Here is a 20,376-nt window from a genome sequence, read left to right on the forward strand (position 1 = left end):
GTACAACAGTACAACGTCGGTCCTTGTCATGGATGGGCTATTGCAGCAGACAACCACACCGGGTTCCACTCCTATCAGCTAAAAACAAGAAGAAGCGGCTCCAGTGGGCACGCGATCACCAACACTGTACAATTGAGGAGTTCGACGAATCCCGGTTCCTTTTGCGTGATGCTGATGGCAGAGTCAGGATTTGAAATCAAATCAAATCAAATCAAATTGTATTTGTCACATGCGCCGAATACAACAGTGAAATGCTTACTTACAAGCCCTTAACCAACAACGCAGTTTTAAGAAAGAATACCCCAAAAAATCACACAAAAAAATACAATATAAAATAATACGAAAAAGCAGCAGTAAAACTAACAATAACGAAGCTATATACAGGGGGTATATGGCGTCAGCAGCATGAGTCCTTGGCCCCATCCTGCCTGGTGTCAATGGTACATGCTGGTGGCGGTGGTGTAATGGTGTGGGGAATGTTTTCCTGGCACACATTAGGTCCCTTGATACCAATTGAGCAACGTTTCCATGCCCTGAAGAATTTGGAGGCAAAGGGGGTTCCGACCTGGTCCTAGATGGGTGTACATAATAAACTGGCCACTGAGTGTAAATCCCTTTAGTTTACACACCCTCTCCCTACTGCTAGCTATGAATTCCATCTGATGGTGTGTGCATGTTTAGGCCAGTGCTTGACTTGACTTGGACTGAAATAGGTGCTGGTACTCATTTTGGGTGCCGGTACCGTTTATATTTAGGTGCAGGAATTCCTCAATACTTTTGAGCTAATATTCTATAAGAGGTTCAGGAACTCAAGCAGAAGAAAATTTTAGATGCCGGTACTCAGTTCCGGTGAGCTCTTGCCCAAGTCAAGTACTGTGTTTAGGTAAAAATACAAATAATGTTTTGTTTGGAACACTGACAAGTAGAGACATTAAAAAATATATATACTGTATATATATTTTTTTGCACAATCTGATTGGGTGGGCCTGGCTCCCCAGTGGGTGGGCCTGCGCCCACCCAAGCTCACCCGTGCCTACGCCCCTGGTTTGAATGTTTTTTAATGGCTGCCGAACTGTCTCTTTGCTCTGTTGACAGGACCAATACAGGTAGACAACTCACTCAGACAACTCACTCAACAGGTCAAACTTAACCGACCTGACCTCTGACCTCCACCCAGAAAAATAGACCCACTCCCTCTAACCATTTGAAACACAAAATCATATGAGAGGGAGCGAACACAGCAGACATGAAAAAGATTTATATCGGCAAAACGGCGCTAAAAGTCTCCCGAAATGGCAGTAAACATCAGAAAAAGAGGTAAGAAAGAACGCTTCAGAAGCTATTCATCCCTCTATCTCTCCATCTGCCCACTGGGGTCATTTCATCCTCCCCATCTTTGTCAAGTGGTCGTGAACAACTCGAACGTCCATCCTCCTAACAGAATCATTATCCCACCTCATTGTTTTCTCACCGCCGACCGCTATTCTAAATGAAAACACTCATTACCGTGTGACTCAGCTGCCGTTTCCAGAGGTCACTAATGTGTGATTCCCATTGGGAGATTGGCTTCATAAACTCATTCTCTTGTCATGTAACCAACACCTGTGGTGTGCCGTGCATCGTGTTGCCAGTACCTGGTAAGGCAATTGTTATAGCATGAAAAGCATTCAAACTGTGCCCCAAAAAACATTTGAGTAACCATTGGTTACAGAATGGGATGATAATCAAATATTAGGGTATTGTTATTCCATTTAATCATAAATGTGTTAGGTGTGAGACTTAGAGCAAGTAGGATGGTGACTAGAGATGAGTAATGCTAAACATAGGAGGGAATAACGGTATTATCACTCCACTTACTTATTTCTTTTTTTTATCTCAGAACCAATAGCTTAGTTTTCACTCATATAATTAAGAGCATGCTCTGCTTGCTTTGATGGGAATCTGAAGCTTTGTTGCATGTGTATCATGGGCTTTGGTGGTTGTGTTTTGTCTGTGTGCTGTAGGAGTGTGTGTGTGTGTGTTTGGAATGTGGATTGGAGCATTTGTGTGTATGTGTTTGCATCATTCTGGTGAATTCAGTCATTTTATTCAGTTTAATTCAAGATACTATCTCCATGATAAAAATAATAATAAAATGGATTGCCCTTTAATTTAGGGACTTCACCTTCATTTTCATCCTCTTACGTTCACTTGGCGTCTACCAGCAACCTCCTCCTCCTTCTATGATCTTGTTAAGGAGATAGAGGGATGAGAGCGTGGTGACCACATCTCTCACCTTTCTCTCCTTCTCATCCATTTCACTCTCTCTCTCTCTCTCTCTCTCTCTCTCTCTCTCTCTCTCTCTCTCTCTCTCTCTCTCTCTTTGTCTCTCTCACTCGCTCTCTCTCTCTCGCTTTCTCTCTCTCACACTCTCTCTCTCTCTCTCTTCCTCCCTCTCTCTCTCTCTCTCTCTCTCTCTCTCTCTCTCTCTCTCTCTCTCTCTCTCTCTATCTCTCTCTCTCTCTCTCTCTCTCTCTCTCTCTCTCTCTCGCTCTCTCTCTCTCTCTCTCTCTCTCTCTCACTCTCTCCCTCTCGCCCTCTGTTATCGGTGATCTCCCTGCAGATAGAGTCATTACCATACTTCCTCAATCTGTCCATCAAAACAGGCCCATTAGCCTGCCAAGGAAACTCAGACCCATCAAAGGGGAGAGGATACATTTATTTTTACCTCTCACACCTACTCGTTATTAGATTGGGTCTCAGGTAGTGCTGGGGCTTTATAAATAGTCCACATTGTGCTGTCTTGTTGAATTACACATGGGATATCACTACTCAGTGAATTACACATGGGATATCACTACTCAGTGAATTACACATGGGATATCACTATTCAGTTAATTACACATGGGATATCACTATTCAGTTAATTACACATGGGATATCACTATACAGTGAATCCAAGCCGTCAAAATCGTTTTCCTGTGATAGATTACAGCTCATAGAGCCATAGTTCATCGTAGGTTACATCCCAAAAGGCTGAATGTTAATCGGAAGCCAAAAGCAGGCAGACCTTTCTATACTTTAGCTGCATATAGAATATATGATTTGGGACTCATAATGTTTTCATTACCACTGTATGATGCACATTGTTCATGGGTCATCACACAATACTCCCATTACATCTTATTTATACTCAATGTAACATATAATATATATGCATGTAATATAACATGAAGTTACCCCAGTAATATGCTACTTCAACTATGTCTGATGCGTGTTTTTGTCCCTCACAGCTCTTTGCAGGAACAGAAAGAGGACCTCCGGAAGCATCTGTCCTACACCACCCACAAGCTGGAGCTGCTAGAGAGCGAGTTTGACTCCACGCGCCAGTACCTGGAGACAGAGCTACGCCGTGCCCAGGAGGAACTCGACAAGTTTACAGACAAACTACGCAGGTTTGCCAAACCACATAATCACACCTTTATTAATCACATTCTATTGATTTTGGGTTTATACAGTATGTCTGGAAATATACCAGACTGGATAAATATACCAGACTGGATAAATATACCAGACAGGATAAATATACCAGACTGGATAAATATACCAGACAGGATCAATATACCAGACAGGATAAATATACCAGACAGGATAAATATACCAGACTGGATAAATATACCAGACTGGATAAATATACCAGACTGGATAAATATACCAGACAGGATAAATATACCAGACTGGATGCATATCAAGGTAAAGCCCTACAACTAACACAGGATACCTATCAAGGTAAAGCCCTAAAACTAACACAGGATGGATATCAAGGTAAAGCCCTAAAACGAACACAGGATGCATATCAAGGTAAAGCCCTAAAACGAACACAGGATGCATATCAAGGTAAAGCCCTAAAACGAACACAGGATGCATATCAAGGTAAAGCCCTAAAACGAACACAGGATGCATATCAAGGTAAAGCCCAAAAACTAACACTGGATAGATAGTCCCCTGTAGCTCAGTTGGTAGAGCATGGCGCTTGCAAAGCCAGGGTTGTGGGTTCGTTTCCTACGGTGGGCCAGTATGAAAATGTATGCACTCACTAACTGTAAGTCGCTCTGGATAAGAGCATCTGCTAAATGACTAAAATGTAAATGTAAAGCCCAAAAACTAACACTTGATACATATCAAGGTAAAGCCCTAAAACGAACACAGGACTACATTATCATGACGGATACATAGCATAGACATCATTAATCCAATGGGTGCTGAAAGTGTTCAATTATTAATAGTGTGAGTTGGTAAGCCGGTGTCATTGTTTGTCTTCTGGTAGAATACAAAGCAGCTACTCAGCACTGCAGAGGATCAACCAGGACCTGGAGGATAAGATCCATAGAAATGTAAGTGAAGTGTGTGCATGCGCATAAGTGCATACATGTTTGTGTACACCTGTAGTTGTGTGTGTGCATGCACACTCGTCTAAGCAAGCAGTGGTCGTTACTCTTTAGGAAAGGCAGTGAAAAGCACAGAACAGTGGATTTGAATATGAATACACTAGCTGTTGGTACCACTGACGTTAATTACAGCCTATTTCAATGGGCTGTCCTCCTTCCTGTGGCAGTAGCATAGCGAGCTCATTGTTCTGAGCTAGCCTTGCAACTTACATCTTTTGTCAGATGGCAAAAGAAAGGATACAATTAACAAGCCTGCCATTCCAGCATTGTATGATCATCATGTGTCTTCTTCCTCGCTATGAATAGACAGCTGAATATGTCCCTCTCTGAATGTGTTAAGCAAAAGATAATCATGATCACAAAGAGCTGGAACATTAAGACGGCGCAGGCTGATAGCGAGGAGGAGTGGAGAGGGTCTTCGTTTCATGGAACGTAGAGGGACTGAATAATTTATCAAAACGCATACGTCTTTTTATATTGGATGTCAAGCTGTGAATCCTTATCATTTGTATGTCTATTCAGCTCAGATGCTCCCTCTTCAGGGGTTATCAAGTTGATGATGTAGTTATCGTCAGTAGATCATTCACTCACTTTTTTACACATCACAAACCCCCGATCTGAGTTTAATACAGTTCGGAAAAAGACCACAAAAAAAAACGTATTACATTTATTAACATTTTCAAACAAAATCAAACCTACATAGAATAGAGAATACAATAGGAAGACACACACAAATTCCAACAAACATCAATGACATCACACCTGCTCAAAACCACATGTTCCCACCGCATCCATACCCATCCTATTTGTCTCACTCCAACATTTACTCTCATTCTTCATACCTTGGGTGTTTCCAGTGCTTGTAACACTCTATGCCATATGGCCTCAAATTGAGCTATTCTATTTCTCTCTGTAGCCCACACTTTTTCAATATTGAAATAATTTTCAGTTGCAAGGATTTGTATATCTTACCTATCACATTAGTATCCTTTTCTGACTTTAATAGGATTCCCTCAACATTGCTCGGATGTCCAAAAGATATCAAATCAACATTTTGTGTTGTTTTCCCATTTCAAGAGCGTTAAATATTTATTTACTATAGTAAGTGCCTATTAAGTGCCAAATAAAGTAACAGGGTTGACCATAACAGGGTTGACCGTAACAGGGTTGACCATAACAGGGTTGACGATTTCCTCCTAAATCAGCCATAAAATCCCTTCTGTTTTGTGTTCAACAGGGAGGGACAATTGAATGCAAACTTCACCATTTTTCTATTATTGTTAAAACACTTTGAGCCTGTATGTCTATGGGTGACAGGGTTGACGTGTTATGCTCGACCCACTCAGTTTTCCACCACAAAACACCAGAACATTGGCCAAAATAGTAGAACCAGCTCACCTGCTTTTACACTATTATTTGACTATAAGATGTTAAATGTTTCTTTTGAAACAAATATTTAAAAAGGAATAGTTTCACCATATTAAAACGGGAGTTCGGTTCACGGAAAAAGGTTGACCTTAAAATGAGGGACAGGTTGTTGTTATTTAACCTTAAAATCAATCACTAATCACATGAAATAAATAATAATCTTCAGAAATGACTAGGGCTTTACAATGATAGTGAAAACTTGAGAAATGACTGGGGCTTTACAATGATGGTGAAAAATTTGAGAAATGTTGGGGTTCAATGGGTTAAAATCTTCTGAGCAGTCACAGAGAGTGTAAGGATGCTGTCATGAATTTAGGCACAGATATTTTTGAATTTTCCATGTGGTCTATATTAAAGAGATTCTCAGGTACTTTTGTATATTTTTTAGCCAGTAGTTCTGAAAGTAGCGCTCACAAGCTAAAAATGGTCACCAAAAATTGTGTACTACGTCACATGTGCAGATATGTGCACCATGTCATTACTCTCTCTTGCTCTGCTGTGTGTGCATCTTGCTACCTGTCACTCAAATGGGGAGGGGCTGAAGTTCATTGGCTAGAACTCGAATTGCTAGGGGACTGACAGAGGCCCACAGCATTCAGAAAAACAGTCGCTTTCAAACTAGTGATTTCTTGGCTAATTGAGGTAAGAAAGTAATTCTGGTGATATATTGTACATGTATGAACTACACATTGACACATCCAGCCCAAAGTGGGAGGTTTAAAAATAGTTATTGGGAGCATGGCTTTAAATGGCACTTCATTTAATATAACATGCTTGTATTATTTGTGGACAATTTCTACTTAAAATATCAGAGGGACGCAAAGGGACTCATTTCGTGGAATGACCCAACAAAGCATTTACATAACATTTTATGCACTTACTCAATAAACACTTTGCGGCCTCTGGTAAAAATTAGGTAAAGTAGGGGGGCAATAGGAAAGCATGCTTGAAGTACACTCTTAAAAAGAAAAGGGTTCCAAAGCATTCTTCGGCTGTACCCATAGGAGAACCCTTTTTGGTTCCAGGTAGAACCCTTTTGGTTTCCATGTAGAACCCTCTATGGAAATAGTTCTACATAGAACCGAAACAGGTTCTACCTGGAACCAAAATGGTTCTACCTGGAACGAAAAAGGGTTCTTCAAAGGGTTCTCCTATGGGGACAGCCGAAGAACCCTTTTAGGTTCTAGATAGAACCATTTTTGCTAAGAGTGTAGCTCAACAAAACAATATTTAGGCTACAGTGTGAGACGGTTCCACTAAATAAAGGTATTGTTTGTTATATAAGATTCGACCGGAATGTCCCAGGGAGAAACCTCCACACATAATCTACAGTTTGGTTAATCTTCCACCGTTACTATCATAATAATAAAATAATGGAATCACATATCATCCAAATAACTATCATCCACTTTCACGTTCAGATTCCTGACATCCTTCATGATGGTCACATTCCTCTTCCCTTCGGCCTCATCTGTAGAGTCAGGAAGTTCTGTTCTCCGGGTCTCAGGAAGACCAGAGTTCCAGCAGTCAATGACAGGCTGCTGAACACTATAGTAGGGATGGACCAGTGGTACATGGCCGAAACGCTATTGACCCCAAGCCAGTGGCTGTTTGCCTGACAGACGTGGGTAACAGCTCCTGAATGTAGACCATGCAAACCGAACCAGCCCAGTTCCTGAAGAACCTTCCAGTGGTCGCAAGAGCAGTAATAGAAACGGCACTGTCTTGTGGGACAGTGAGGGTGAGCAGACAGACAAACACAAGGGTGGATATCAGGGATATTTTTCTCCCCAAAACTTCCAAGAACCAAATACAGAGAAAGTGAGCTGGTGTTTCTGTGAGTCTGAACATCAGCTGTACCAGAAAGATGTCCAAGCCAAATGTCCCAACATTTAGAGAGAGGCAGAAGGTTCAATGCAAACCATCCAAATGATAAAATAAGGAAATATTTTCTTCATGTGAAGTAAATAGGACTTTGATGCCTCATTTATGTATTTTCCTCACCTCAGTCACCTCCAGTAGAGTATTTGGAACTGTGCGTTTGTTGATCGCTGCAACTCTAAGAATCAACTCGTTAGCTTCTTTAGTTTTCCCCCGACCAAGTTACCACCTTTGTCACACCCTGACCTTTAAATGCCTGTTGTTTCTCGTTGGTTTGGTCAGGGTGTGAATTTCTATGTGTATATCTATGTTATTGTATTTCTATGTTGGCCGGGTGTGGTTCCCAATTAGAGGCAGCTGTCGATCGTTGTCTCTGATTGGGGATCATACTTAGGCAGCCATTTTGTCTACCTTAATTGTGGGATCTTGACTCTTGTTTTGGCTTGTTTGTGTATAGCCATTGTGAGCTTCACGTTACGTTGCTTTTGTTGTTTTTGTCGAGTGTTTATTCGTTCTAATGAACATGTACTCATACCACGCTGCACCTTGGTCCAATCCTGTACTCAACGAACGTGACAAAAGATCCCACCACCAACGGACCAAGCAGCGTGGCCAGGAAAAGCAAGAAACCTGGACATGGGAGGAGATACTGGAAGGAAAAGGATCATGGACATGGGAGGAGATCCAGGAAGGTATGGATCGCCTTCCTTGGGAGCAAACAGAGGCAGCGAGGGAGAAAAGACGGCGACTCCAAAATGCGAATCGACGAAGGAGACCCGAGAGGCAACCCCAAGAAAACATTTTGGGGGGCACACGGGGTGGTCGACAAAGCAGCAGGAGGCCGTGAAAGGGCTGACTGTATAGGAGGAGGCCGCTATTTTAGAGGTCCTCCAAGACCTGCAGATCAGCAGTTTAAGAGAGGAGGCCACCACATTATGGGGGCTGATGGCGAGGTTAGAGCAGGAGAGCTCCCTTCAAGAGGAGGCGCTGCAGGAGGCCCGTAGGGAGAAGGAAGTAGTGGATGCACGGAGAGAGGAGCTGGTCAGGCAACAAAAGGAGCGTGTGTTCATTGAGGAACCAAGGTATGCGGAGATACGCACTGTTTCGCCAGTGCGCATTCACAGCCCAGTGCGTCCTGTGCCAGCGCCCCGCATGTGTCGTGCGAAAGTGGGCCTCCAGCCAGGACGGGTTGTGCCGGCTCAACGCTCCTGGTCTCCAGTGCGCCTCCTCGGTCCAGTATATCCTGCGGCAGTCCTACGCACTGTGTCGCCAGTGTGCGTTCACAGCCCAGTGCGTCCTGTGCCAGCGCCCCGCACGTGTCATGCGAAAGTGGGCCTCCAGCCAGGATGGGTTGTGCCAGCTTTACACTCCAGACCTCTAATACGCCTCCACGGTCCAGTATATCCTGCTCCGGTTCTACGCACTGTGTCACCAGTGCGCCTCCCCAGCCTGGTACGCCCCGTACCTACTCCCCGCACCAAACCAGTGGTGCGTGTCGCCAGCCCGGTACGCCCCGTACCTGCTCTCCGCACCAAACCAGTGGTGCGTGTATCCAGTCCGGTACGGCCCGTGCCTGCTCCTCGCACCAAACCAGTGGTGCGTGTCTCCAGTCCGGCACGGCCCGTGCCTGCTCCTCGCACCAGACCAGCGGTGCGTGTTCCCAGCCCGGTGCGGCCCATGCCTGTTCCTCGCACCAGACCAGTGGTGCGGGTCCCCAGCCCGGTACGGCTGGTGCCAGAGCAGTCCGCTCCACCGGTGCCTAGTCCAGTTCCGGTCAGCTGCTCCACTCCAGTGCCAGAGCAGTCCGCTCCACCGGTGCCCAGTCCAGCTCCGGTCAGCTGCTCCACTCCAGTGCCAGAGCAGTCCACTCCACCAGTGCCAAGTCCAGCTCCGGTCAGCTGCTCCACTCCAGTCGGTGCCCATTCCAGCTCCGGTCAGCTGCTCCACTCCAGTGCCAGAGCAGTCCGCTACACCGGTGCCCAGTCCAGCTCCGGTCAGCTGCTCCACTCCAGTGCCAGAGCAGTCCGCTCCACCGGGGCCCAGTCCAGCTCTGATCAGCTGCTCCAGTCCAGAGCCAGAGCAGTCCGCTCTACCGGTGCCTAGTCCATTCCCGGTCAGCTGCTCCAGTCCAGAGCCAGAGCAGACCGTTCCACCGGGGTCCAGTTCAGCTCCGGTCAGCGGCTCCACTCCAGAACCAGACGTCAACCTCCCACACCAGGGTCCAGACAGGGCTTGGTGCATCGCGGGGGGATTGCCGGTCCAGGCCCAGACATCGGCCCCTCTCCAGGGTCGGGGCCTCCCACACCAGGGTCCAGACAGGGCTTGGTGCATCGTGGGAGGACTGAGAGGGGAAGCATCGCGCCGAGGTCCAGACCGGACCAGGGGTGCAACGGGGAGGCAGTAAGGGAGAGGACGTCACGTCACGCCCGGAGCCAGAGCCGCCACCGAGGCTAGATGCCCACCCGGACCCTCCCCTGTTAAGTTAGGTTTTGCGGCCGGAGTCCGCACCTTTTGGGGGGGGTACTGTCATGCCCTGACCTTTAAATGCCTGTTGTTTCTCGTTGGTTTGGTCAGGGTGTGAATTTCTATGTGTATATCTATGTTATTGTATTTCTATGTTGGCCGGGTGTGGTTCCCAATCAGAGGCAGCTGTCGATCGTTGTCTCTGATTGGGGATCATACTTAGGCAGCCATTTTGTCTACCTTAGTTGTGGGATCTTGACTCTTGTTTTGGCTTGTTTGTGTATAGCCATTGTGAGCTTCACGTTACGTTGCTTTTGTTGTTTTTGTTGAGTGTTTATTCGTTCTAATAAACATGTACGCATACCACGCTGCACCTTGGTCCAATCCTGTACTCAACGAGCGTGACAACCTTGCTGATTCCGGAATAAACCATATGTAAATGAGAAACAGTGCCTGTTGTGCCACCATCACATATTGGGCCATTCTTCAGTCCCAGATGAGGCACACTAAACCAGCCAGGACACATTGTCCAACACCAGCAAACATCTGGTTTAGACAGGAGGCAAAGGATCGCCTGGTCATTCCAATCCATTCAGTGGCTAATATAGTGCTGTTGATCTGATATCCTCCTAGTGCAGCCGCTAGTATAAACTGGCATACCAGGTACACATACAGGTTTGCAGACAGGCCTGTCTTCACAGTAAACATGTGCATGAGAAGCACTGGTAGGTGAACCATGAACACAGTTTGTGCGACTACGACTAAATGAACTTTTCTCCCCAACCCGATCAAAATTAGTGACTATGGTGGTTTTGTACAGTATCTTGTTGTAGACCCATCCCTTCTGGCACTCAGTGGTTTGATTGAGTCCATTCTCCCTGACGGTGTTAATGTCCCAGGCCACTTGATCAACTATCAGACACCTAATGAAGGCTCCATGCTGCTCCCGGGGCACGGTCAGATTCAGCTGTTCCTCACTGCTCAGATTAGCACCAGCTCTAAGGATCCAGTCAGTGTTACAGTGGCGCTCAGGGTCTGTCTGGACAAAAAGAAAACTAGCGAATAGGACTGGGAGGATGAGGTTCGGCAGACATAGTCCAAACAGTATAAGCTTCTGGAACAATCCAAAGTCTCCAACGTTAATCAGCATATCGCCAAATTCAACCATCTTGATTCCAGGGAGTGCCAGAGATTCCTAGGACGTGGCAAGGTTATTCTGCATCAGTCAGAAGCCCCAGACAGTTCATTGGTACAATATAGAAGCCACTACTGTAGATGACGCAACTTAATGTCTAACTACTGGACAATCTTCAACTGGTATGTGGATAATTCATTATTGGGGGAACAGCTGCACACAATGCCAAGTTAAGGCAAGGGCTGTCTTGGTGAGCTTTCACCTAGTTGAGTATTTTTTTGTAAAACTTTTTCAGAGGTACAATCCGTCATGGTGAAGCCTGTAGCTGTAATTTCTGATACGTTGACTTGGTGAAGCCTGTAGCTGTAATTTCTGATACGGTTGACTTGGTGAAGCCTGTAGCTGTAATTCTGATAAGAACACTCAAAGCCACAGAGCTTTGGGGTACAGGTAGTCATGTGAGGTAGTCATGTGAGAATACAAAGGCTAATAGCACCAGAGGCTAAACAGCATGGTATAATAGCCCTGGTGGCAAACATCAGCTAAAAGCATGATGGCAAGAAAGGCCTGATGGCTAAAAGGCAAATTCTTCTTCTGAGTCTCAAGATTATATAGTCATTCTGAATTGCACATACATGCATCATTACAGATGTTGGTAGATTCATTAAATAGTACCCGCAAAACACCAGTCTCAACGTCAACAGTGAAGAGGCGACTCCGGGATGCTGACCTTCTATGCAGAGTTGCAAAGAAAAAGCCATATCTCAGACTGCCCATCTTAATCTTTTCTTTTTATTGGCCAGTCTGAGTTTTGGCTTTTTCTTTGCAACTCTGCCTAGAAGGTCGGCATCCCAGAGTCGCCTCTTCACTGTTGACGTTGAGACTGGTGTTTTGCGGGTACTATTTAATGAAGCTGCCAGTTGAGGACCTGTGAGGCGCCTGTTTCTCAAACTAGACACTCTAATGTATTTGTCCTCTTGCTCAGTTGTGCACCGGGGCCTCCCACTCCTTTTTCTATTCTGGTTAGAGCCAGTTTGCGCTGTTCTGTGAAGGGAGTAGTACACAGCGTTGTACGAGATCTTCAGTTTCTTGGCAATTTCTCGCATGGAATAGCCTTCATTTCTCAGAACAAGTTTCAGACTGACGAGTTTCAGAAGAAAGTTATTTGTTTCTGGCCATTTTGAGCCTGTAATCGAACCCACAATTGCGGATGCTCCAGATACTCAACTAGTCTCAAGAAGGCCAGTTTTATTGCTTCTTTAATCAGCACAACAGTTTTTAGCTGTGCTAACATAATTGCAAAAGGGTTTTCTAATGATCAATTAGCCTTTTAAAATGATAAACTTGGATTAGCAAACACAATGTGCCATTGGAACACAGGACTGATGGTTGCTGATAATGGGCCTCTGTACGCCTATGTAGATATTCCATTAAAAATCAGCTGTTTCCAGCTACAATAGCCATTTACAACATTAACAATGTCTACACTGTATTTCTGATCAATTTGATGTTATTTTAATGGACAAAAAAAATGCTTTTCTGTCGAAAACAAGGACATTTCTAAGTGACCCCAAACTTTTGAATGGTAGTGTACTTTTAGAAAATTTTAAGTTATGTGTAAGCAATTAAGCAGATTACTCATGATATGACATTCAGCTTGGGTTCTCCTCCGTTCTCATGCTGTGCCCCCTCCCCTATAGTAATAGAAAACAAATGGGTCATACACAAGCAATTCAAAATAGTGATAATATAATGTATAAAAAATATATATATTTGCAAATTATGTTCTAATTCCGTCCCTGTATGTCTGTCTAATTTACAGCAGATCTCATCTGACTCCACAGCCCTCCCAACCAAATGGGAATTGGCTACATTACATGAAAAAAAAAAGTTTGCAACGTGATTCTGATTTGAGTCTGACATGAGTCTTTTCTTTCCTCAGTCTCAGCACCATGACGACGAGAAGAGAGCCCTGAGCAGAGAGATCATCGTGCTCAACAACCACCTGATGGAGGCCAAGCTGACCATTGAAAAACTGCAAGAGGACAATGTAAGGGCTAATATGGGCTCTCTCTATCAACACTCTATGAGGTCAGATGTAGAGGTCATCAAAAGTGTAGTCCCAACCCTCAAAGTGTATTGTAGCGAACTTAGCATACAACACCTAGAGCGTCTTCGCCAAGAGGTTTCAAACTCTTTGTGTAATAGCAAAGGTGTTGGACTGACAGACCTGAGTTCAAGTCCCGGGTACTGGCTCCTCTCCTAATTCAATGCTGTGTGTTCTTTAGATTAACTCTTTAAAGCATGTTTTCTTCTGACACAGTGTTACACATTCTGTCCTATAGGACCTGTACAGGAAAGACTGTAACCTAGCCACCCAGCTGCTCCAGTGCAACAAGTCCCATTATAGGACCCAGCTTTCTGAGGTGAGTCCATCAACAGTACTACCAATCAGACCAACTGGGTTCAAATTTACAATTAGCTTTCTATCAAATATTTTGAGCATTTGATAGAGCCCATCTAGATTGCCAGATAGGCAGTTTTTGTACTTCTGCTGCATATAAGCCTCAACATACTGCACTGGCTAAGCTAAAGATTATTTTTATTTTTATTTTATTTCACCTTTATTTAACCAGGTAAGCCAGTTGAGAACAAGTTCTCATTTACAACTGCGACCTGGCCAAGATAAAGCAAATAAGTGCGATAAAAACAACAACAACACAGAGTTACATATGGAATAAACAAAAACAAAACGTACAGTCAATAACGCAATAGAAAATCTATATACAGTGTGCGCAAATGTAGTAAGTTATGGAGGTAAGGCAATAAATAGGCCATAGTGCAAAATAATTACAATTTAGTATTAACACTGGAGTGATAGATGTGCAGAAGATGATGTGCAAATAGAGATACTGGGGTGCAAATGAGCAAAATAAATAACAATGTCAATAACAATAACAATATGGGGATGAGGTAGTTGGGTGGGCTAATTACAAATGGGTTGTGTACAGGTGCAGTGATCGGTAAGCTGCTCTGACAACTGATGCTTAAAGTTAGTGAGGGAGATAAGTGTCTCCAGCTTCAGAGATTTTTGCAGTTCGTTCCAGTCATTTGCAGCAGAGAACTGGAAGGAATGGCGGCCAAAGGAGGTGTTGGCTTTGGGGATGACCAGTGAGATATACCTGCTGGAGCGCATACTACGGGTGGGTGTTGCTATGGTGACCAATGAGCGAAGATAAGGCGGGGATTTGCCTAGCAGTGAATTATAGATGACCTGGAGCCAGTGGGTTTGGTGACGAATATGTAGTGAGGGCCAGCCAAAGAGAGCGTACAGGTCACAATGGTGGGTAGTATTTGGGGCTTTGGTGACAAAACGGATGGCACTGTGATAGACTACATCCAATTTGCTGAGTAGAGTGTTGGAGGCTATTTTGTAAATGACATCGCCAAAGTCAAGGATCAGTAGGATAGTCAGTTTTACGAGGGCATGTTTAGCAGCATGAGTGAAGGAGGCTTTGTTGCGAAATAGGAAGCCGATTCTAGATTTAACTTTGGATTGGAGATGCTTAATGTGAGTCTGGAAGGAGAGTTTACGGTCTAACCAGACACCTAGGTATTTGTAGTTGTCCACATATTCTAAGTCAGACCCACCGAGAGTAGTGGTTCTAGTCGGGCGGGCGGGTGTGAGCAGAGTTCGATTGAAGAGCATACATTTAGTTTTACTGGCGTTTAAGAGCAGGTGGAGGCCACGGAAGGAGTGTTTTATGGCATTGAAGCTCGTTTGGAGGTTTGTTAACACAGTGTCCAATAATGCTAAGATAAATTGATGGCCTTATGTCTTCCTCAACCCCAGACGTTGGATTGTGTTAGCGAAGCTACACAGGGAGGGAAATTGACTTGCCTTAAAATAAAATAAATAACCCTCTTCCTTTATCTAATCAGCTGAATCCCTCCTGACTTGAGGTATGGGCACGATGTGCAGGGCTGCAAATATTAGCACAAGTCTTGATCCGTTCACATCGATCAATGCAGGAGCCAGGATTACGGGCTAAAACCTGGGCTCTCGACCCGAGCTGATGCAGTTCCAAACAGTCTGAATCATAAGGTGATTACTCCACTGATGGATTGCTAATGAGAGAAAATGTTTGACAGTGATTAACAATGGAACGCTATAGCTACATTATGTGACAGGTGGGTGAGTAATTGATGGAATATAGCGAAGCACTAAGACACTAACCGCTAACTATATGAATAGGGAGATGGAGATTTGAGGGCGCCCAACAGTGCCCATGCTGCTTTTGTTGCCCAGCAGCAGAGGAACAAGTGAGTATTGATCAGTGCGTTAGTGCCAGGGCGGATTGGCAAGGCTTTCCGCTGTATCAGCCCTGGGCCTCATGCATGGCAAGAGTAGATTTCAAAGCTGGCACGTTGCCTATACCGTTAAAAAAATGCCTTACCACATTTGGCACCATGAGGCCTGAATGGAAATATCAATGCAAACACGATTTATCAGTTACGTAATAAACTAGTGCTGGGTCCCCTGCGGTGTGTGTGTGTTCATATGTGTGTGTGTGTGTGTGTGTGTGTGTGTACTATATCACAGGAGGTTGGTGGCACCTTAATTGGGGAGGACTGGCTCGTGGTAATGGCTGGAGCGGAATGAGTGGAATGGTATCAAATACATCAAACACATGGTTTCCATGTGTTTGACGCCATTCCATCTGCTCCGTTCCAGCCATTATTATGAGCCGCTATAGTCCTACTTATGTCCTCCAGCCTGTTTATTTGTGGGCTGGACAGTAATCAAAAGGTTATTGATGGAGTGTGGTGCAACATGGTGTTGGAGTATTGAAAACAGAGGATCCAATAACTCTGACCCCTATCTTTTTTAGATTTTTTTTATATAACTATAAAATATTTTTCTCTGAGCAATTGTGTTGGTATAAAATAATTTACATTCTCTTTTTTTTGTGCATAAAATATAGCTCAGTATTTGTATTATGTATTTTATACCGTCTTTATCAGGGGATCTAATAATTGTATGTGTTGACAACTAAATGGCTCATGGTAATTGGGTCTTTAAATCAAAAGTGAAAGTGTGATGCAGCTTCCTTAGCCAATGCAGCTATAATTAACTACCTTCTCATTAATGATAGTTGACTAGATTTCTGTTGATAACATTCTGCAATTGGCTTAATTCTTGTTGCTATGGAGAGGTGGCGGCAACAGGTTTGGGAGTACATTTCAGTTTGCATCGAGAGTTGCCCAGAAGAGTAGAACCTGGGTACAAATATCAAACTAATGATCTCATGATGTACACTACCAGTCAAAAGTTTGGACACACCTACTCATTCAAGGGTTTTTCTTAATTTATTTTGACATTTTTACATTGTAGAATAATAGTGAAGACATCAAAACTATGAAATAACACATATGGAATCATGTAATTACCAAAAAAGTGTTAAAAAAATAAAAATATATTTCAAATAGCCACTGTTTGCCTTGATGACTGCTTTGCACACTCTTGGCATTCTCTCAACCAGCTTCATGAGGTAGTCACCTGGAAGGCATTTCAATTAACAGGTGTCCCTTCTTAAAAGTTAATTTGTGGAATTTCTTTCCTTCTTAATGCGTTTGAGCCAATCATTGTGTTGTGACAAGGTAGGGGGTTATACATAAGATAGCCCAATTTGGTAAAAGACCAAGTCCATATTATTGCAAGAACAGCTCAAATAAGCAATGAGAAACGACAGTCCATCATTACTTTAAGAAATGAAGGTTAGTCAATACTGAAAATGTGTGCAGTCGCAAAAACCATCAATGGCTATGATGAAACTGGCTCTCATCAGGACCGCCACAGGAATGGAAGACCCAGAGTTACCTCTGCTGCAGAGGATAAGTTCATTAGAGTTACCAGCCTCAAAAATTGCAGCCCAAATAAATGCTTCACAGAGTTCAAGTAACAGACACATCTCAACATCAACTGTTCAGAGGGGACTGTGTGAATCAGGCCTTCATGGTCGAATTGCTGCAAAGAAACCACTACTAAAGGACACCAATAAGAAGAAGAGACCTGCTTGGGCCAAGAAACACGAGCAATGGACATTAGACTGGTGGAAATTTGTCCTTTGGTCTGGAGTCCAAATTTGAGATTTTTGGTTCCAACCGCCATGTCTTTGTGAGACGCGTTGTGGGTGAACGGATGATCTCTGCATGTGTAGTTCCCACTGTAAAGCATGGAGGAGGAGGTGTTGTGGTTGCTGGTGACACTGTCTGTGATTTATTTAGAATTCAAGGCACACTTAACCAGCAGCCAACAAGTGCTCAGCATATGTGGGAACTCCTTCAAGACTGTTGGAAAAGCATTCCAGGTGAAGTTGGTTGAGAGAATGCTAAGAGTGTGCAAAGCTGTCATCAAGGCAAAGGGTGGCTATTTGAAGAATCTCAAATATAAAATATATTTTGATTAGTTTAACACTTTTTTGGTTACTACATAGTTTTGATGTCTTCACTGTTATTCTACAATAAAAAAAAAAAATTTGACTGGTACTGTATGTATTGTTTAGCATCCATGTTTAACTACAGTTCCACCTTTTAACTTCAGGTTATAGTTTAAAGTTTAATTCCCGTCTGTTCTCCATATGGTGCCATTATCAATATGTTGTTACGAATGTGTTAAAATAATGTTTGTAGTTTCTATTTCTTCATTTTTAAAAATATTTCATGAACTTTGCACTAATCTCACCATCTGTCTCTTTATCACAATGTTCTATATCTCTCTCTCTCTCTTTCTCAGTTGCCTGTTGAATTCCAGGAACGCGTGACCATGCACATGGATGGCTCACCTCTTTGCCACACCGCCTACGCCGACTCCGTCCCCGCCTCTGTTATCGCCAAGGTGCTAGAGAAGCCCGACGAGGCCTGCAGCGGCAGCCAAGCCTCCAGCTCGTCTAGCCCCCAGCCCCAGGACCAACGGTTCCTCCTGGACACCCTGGACAGAGACGAGCGCCTGGGCCTCCGAGCGGCATACAAGTCAGACCTCTACAGCAGCGACACAGCCCTGTACTGCCCGGTCGATCAGAACCGCGAGCGCAGGCCAAGCATGGATGTCCACAGCCAGAGGAAGCTGCTCTACGGCCCCCAGAACTCCATGGACAGTAACCCAGAGGAGGGTCCGTTGTTGGGGCTGAGGTCTGGCTTCTCCCAGGAGTGCTTTGCTAAGTTCCCCACCTCTCTGGGCCCTACCTCAGGGAGCTCCTACTCCAGCTTCAGCGGAGGGGGCTCAGACGACAACAAAGGCAATGGCCCCCCCAGCAGCACAGCCTCCACTCCCCACCACCACTCCCTCTACATGGACTGGAGGGATGGGGGAGACTATGAGAGGAAGAGCAACTCCTCCTGGGAGAGGGACAGTCCCAGCGGGGGCGGCTTCGCCAAGGTCCATGCCGTCTTCCAGCAGGCTGGCGAGCATGGTGGAGCACATCACCAGAACGGCAGCTCGCCCGTCTACAGTCGCACCATGTCCTCGTGCTTCAGCGAGCCCTACGAACCCCTCCCTCCCTCCTCCTCGCCAAGTGTTGCCTACGGAGACAGCCGCCGCGGCAGCACGCTGGCGCCAGAGGAGGAGGAGCTGATTGGCCGCTGGAGGCAGCTGAGCGCGGAGGACATAAACTCCCACTCATACTGCTCGCCCGGCCGGGCCTCGCCCTACAGCTTCTCTGAGCAGCACTTCTCAGTTCAGCCCACCAAGATCCGACTTGGACCCCTCTACAGCAGCTTCCAGGAGGGGGCCGACTACTACCAGGGAGTGGTAGGACCCATCATGGACCCCTCGGTGTGCTTCTCCACGCCCAGCCCCGAGTGCAGCCCTGTGGGGGGCCTCCGTCAGTCCCATCAGTCCCACACCCAGCAGGCCCAGCAGACCCATCTCTACCGGGCCAAGGAGGACAGCCAGGAGACGGAGCACAGCCTCTATCACTCAGGGAGCCCCAAGGACAGGGAGGGCAGCTTTGACGTGGAGGGGGCCGCGGGAGGTGGAGAAGCGGGGCAGGCCAAGGAGTACGTGGACATCAGCCCCAACAGCTCCAATGAGTCCCTAAACCAGAGGTCCCTGGAGATGGCTGCCGAGCTGCAGCAGCTCTACCAGTCCGAGATGCAGCCCCCTTCGCCCCCCCAGGGCAGTCCACCACCGCCTCCGCCACCACCTTGTTCCCCTCCACCGCATTACCACAATTTTGGCACATTGGGACTTTCCAGAAAGGACAGTCTCACCAAAGCCCAGCTGTATGGAACACTTCTGAACTGAGAGAAGAAGGGATTATCGTCCTCTGACTTACTGTTCTCTCTCTTTCTCCATCTCTTTCCCTGGTGGGATGTGAGGTGAGAAGTCTTGGTCCAGCAAAACACATTGATTAGTGTGAGGTTAGCCAGTCATTCAGTTGAAGGACATCCATTTTGAAAGGACAGTTGTAAGATACAGGACAGTAATTAAGCATGAATTTATCAGATTGTTGCCACAGCTGTGAAAAACGGACAAACTAGTGGTTCGCATCACTATAATGAATGCATAAGTTTGTCTGGGTCAGGTGAATTGACAATTCATTACTGTGCCAAATGAGTGGGGACTATAGGAAAATCCTTTGCTACATTTGGTACATAAAATAGTCTTTGGAGGTACCAGACACCACAGTTGTTCCATGTGCTGTACACAAAGCACAGTGAGCTTGTAGACAAAGGAAGTATTGAAAGTAACTGTTGAAGTATATATTCCTTTTTTAAATTACAACTACAGAAATGTAATAGAAATGACTACAGTTCAATCAGGTGTGGGCAGCAACACATTGTAAAGATGTCTGGTTAAGAGCATCTGCCAATCAAAGAGAGATTATTGGTGTTCTATTCAATCTGTAAAGATTCTGCGATAGAAATGTAAAGGTAATTTCCGATTGAAACGACATATGCAGCGTTTACCGCGAATGCAGCCTCCGTTAAAGCGGGAACGTTGCCTTTAAATTTCAATCACGCTTTAAAGCTGAACTTCCG

At 45.0% G+C, this 20,376-nt stretch overlaps 2 pseudogenes across 2 annotated transcripts; one reads left to right on the plus strand and one right to left on the minus strand.

Moving 5' to 3' along the window:
* Window positions 1-1,221: 1,221 nt before the first annotated feature.
* Window positions 1,222-19,639, plus strand: LOC311106486 (brain-enriched guanylate kinase-associated protein-like; annotated as a pseudogene). The gene is made up of 6 exons: window positions 1,222-1,317; window positions 3,273-3,434; window positions 4,307-4,373; window positions 13,277-13,384; window positions 13,680-13,760; window positions 18,131-19,639. The product of its transcript is annotated as a brain-enriched guanylate kinase-associated protein-like (transcript).
* On the minus strand, window positions 7,235-11,367 carry LOC311106722 (solute carrier family 22 member 13-like; annotated as a pseudogene). Its single transcript has 2 exons — window positions 11,018-11,367; window positions 7,235-7,807 (listed from the first exon to the last, which is right to left on the minus strand). The product of its transcript is annotated as a solute carrier family 22 member 13-like (transcript).
* Window positions 19,640-20,376: the final 737 nt, after the last annotated feature.

This window comes from Coregonus lavaretus (genome assembly GCF_964263955.1).
Source record: "Coregonus lavaretus genome assembly, chromosome: 31".
NCBI classification, from domain to species: Eukaryota; Metazoa; Chordata; class Actinopteri; order Salmoniformes; family Salmonidae; genus Coregonus; species Coregonus lavaretus.